Consider the following 2,132-nt stretch of genomic DNA (forward strand, 5'->3'; position numbering starts at 1 on the left):
GGTGCTATTTCACAGTTTCAAGCAAACAGGAAAGCTAGTTTTTCAAAAGCTACAAACTCCCAGTCAGCTGATAACCTCAGGTTGCAGCAGCTGCTTCGTGGGCATTAGGAGACTTGTGCAGAGGCACTTGCAGCAGCGCCCAGAATCGCTGGATCAGGCTGGGCTGTACGTGATGCAAGACAGACCCGATGAAGTGGGGGAGGGGAAGAGAGGGGCACACACTGACTTGACTCTGCCACTGACATCCCACGTGACCTTGGCCAAGTCACTTAATATCTGTGGTTGTGTGCAGGGCCGTGTGAGTGCTTATGTTCAGTATTATTATTATTGGATGGCAAACCTTAGCAGAGCACGTGCTGCTAATAGCTCCCGAAGACTTCCCCAGCCCCAAGGAGTCGGGCACTTTTTTTATAACAGAAACCTCAAAGCCAGCACCTGCTCAAAGGGTGCTGATTTATGAGATGTGTGTGCATGTGTGTGCACGTGTTGCCCGACACACCAGAGCCCTAATCCCTGACCGTGTTACAATACAACTGGAAATTACTTAACATGACGTTTGCTCAGGTGCTTTACAAACAATGTGAGAGATTAGGTCTTTTGCAACAAGGTTCTTGTGTTTGAAGTGAGGCTTTTCCAGGCTGGCGCAGCGTCCCCTTCGGTCTCCAGTGCTTTCCTGGCAGAGTTTTGGATAGGAAGGGGAAAATCGGTGTGGGTTTGTTGCACTGCAGCACCCCAGCCCCTCCCTGGTGGAGGCTGGCATCTGCTCCAGTGCTTGCCCAGCACATTTCCCCAGCACCCAACCTCAGCCTCCCTAGGACGGACCCCCCAGGCTCCCCTCTTCTGCACAGGGCCACACTCCCTGCACAAGACTACCTTCCCCAGCATGCTCAGCGTGTCCCTTTCTTTCCCAGTCTGCGCACGTGGCTGGCTGGGAGGAGCTGGGACGTCACATTCCTGCATTCCCTGTGCTTGTGTCAGAGCCGGGGTGGGTGTCTGCTCCTGGGCACTGGGCAGGACCCCCCCAGCCAGCCAGGACTCATGCACCCCCCAGCAGGAGTCTGACACCAGGACCCCTCTGCCAGACCCCCCTGCTCCCCGGCCTGGGACCCTCAGCCAGGGAAGCAAGGTAAGTCTTGGGACTGGGGTGGGGATTTATTTTTTTTTTGCATCTCTTTGCACTTCTGTGTGGTTGTGTTGTGTTGTGTTGTGTGTCTGCAGAGCGCTAGCCACAGCCCTCCAGGAGCGGGAGCCCTGCTGCGACCCGCTGGCTGGCAGGGGAGAGCTTGCCTTGCTTTGCCCGTCCAGATTGTGCCAGGCAAGCTGTTTCTCCCGCAAGAGGGCAAGCCGGCGAGGACAGGGCAGCGGGCGGGCTGTGTCCTGGTGTCGCTGTCATGTGCTGTGCGTGTGTCCCTTTGTTTTGAAACCGCCTTTTGCTGCATTGAGTTGCAGTCCCGCTGTCCAGCTTGTAAGCTGGGTTATTTTTCCACCCCCAGAGCTACAAATCCACAGGGCATCTGAGTGGCCTGCGATTATTCAGGATCCTGTTTCCCTGCCTCTCCATAGGCCAGAGCTGTTTTCATTTGCTTTCATTTTTATCCTCCCCCATGTGCTGCTGGGGTTGGTCTTGCGTGGCCTTGTGAGGATGGCACGTTGTCTAGACTACGCTCCCCGTGCCCCCTCCCTGCCACGGGGAACCCCTTTGCAGGCCGTGGGGAGGGGTGGTAGCATGAATTGCAAATTGGGCCTTTTGACATCTATCCTTCTCATCTGATTTTTTTTTTTAATTTAATTTAATTTAATTTATTTTTTGCTTTCATTGCATCATCCCAATATAATCTCCTGGACCAGGAGGCAGGTCGGGGGCACCAATTCCTGGGTGCCCAAGCACAGCTGGATTGTTCCTGTTCAGAGCTTCATTAAAAGAAAATTCATATAAATAATGAGATGGTCCCTCCCCCTTCTCTGTTGTGGATCCTGGACAGGCAGTGGGGAGGAATTGTTCCCGAGCGCTGCTCTATTTCCTATTATCCCTGTTTGTTCCAGAAACATGTCTGATGCGTGTGGCATTTTTCCACCCCCCCCCCCCACCTGTTTGAGCATCCCGGGGGCTTTTTTTCCCCTCTCCTGTTGAA

General features: G+C 53.9%; 1 protein-coding gene across 6 annotated transcripts in view; it reads left to right on the forward strand.

The window, feature by feature from the left end:
- Nucleotides 1–926: 926 nt before the first annotated feature.
- CTIF (cap binding complex dependent translation initiation factor) overlaps nucleotides 927–2,132 on the forward strand; it is a 378,020-nt gene continuing 376,814 nt past the window's right edge. For 3 of the 6 annotated variants that reach the window (XR_002097493.1, XR_002097494.1, XM_019518141.1), the window contains exon 1: nucleotides 927–1,126. The gene's annotated coding sequence lies outside the window, so the exon portion shown is untranslated. The remainder of the gene's footprint in view (nucleotides 1,127–2,132) is intronic. The other 3 variants (XM_019518144.1, XM_019518145.1, XM_019518143.1) reach the window with 2 other exon arrangements.

The sequence above is a fragment of the Gavialis gangeticus genome, unplaced genomic scaffold (assembly GCF_001723915.1).
Source record: "Gavialis gangeticus isolate Ggan-Ray unplaced genomic scaffold, GavGan_comp1, whole genome shotgun sequence".
In the NCBI taxonomy this organism is placed as follows: domain Eukaryota; kingdom Metazoa; phylum Chordata; order Crocodylia; family Gavialidae; genus Gavialis; species Gavialis gangeticus.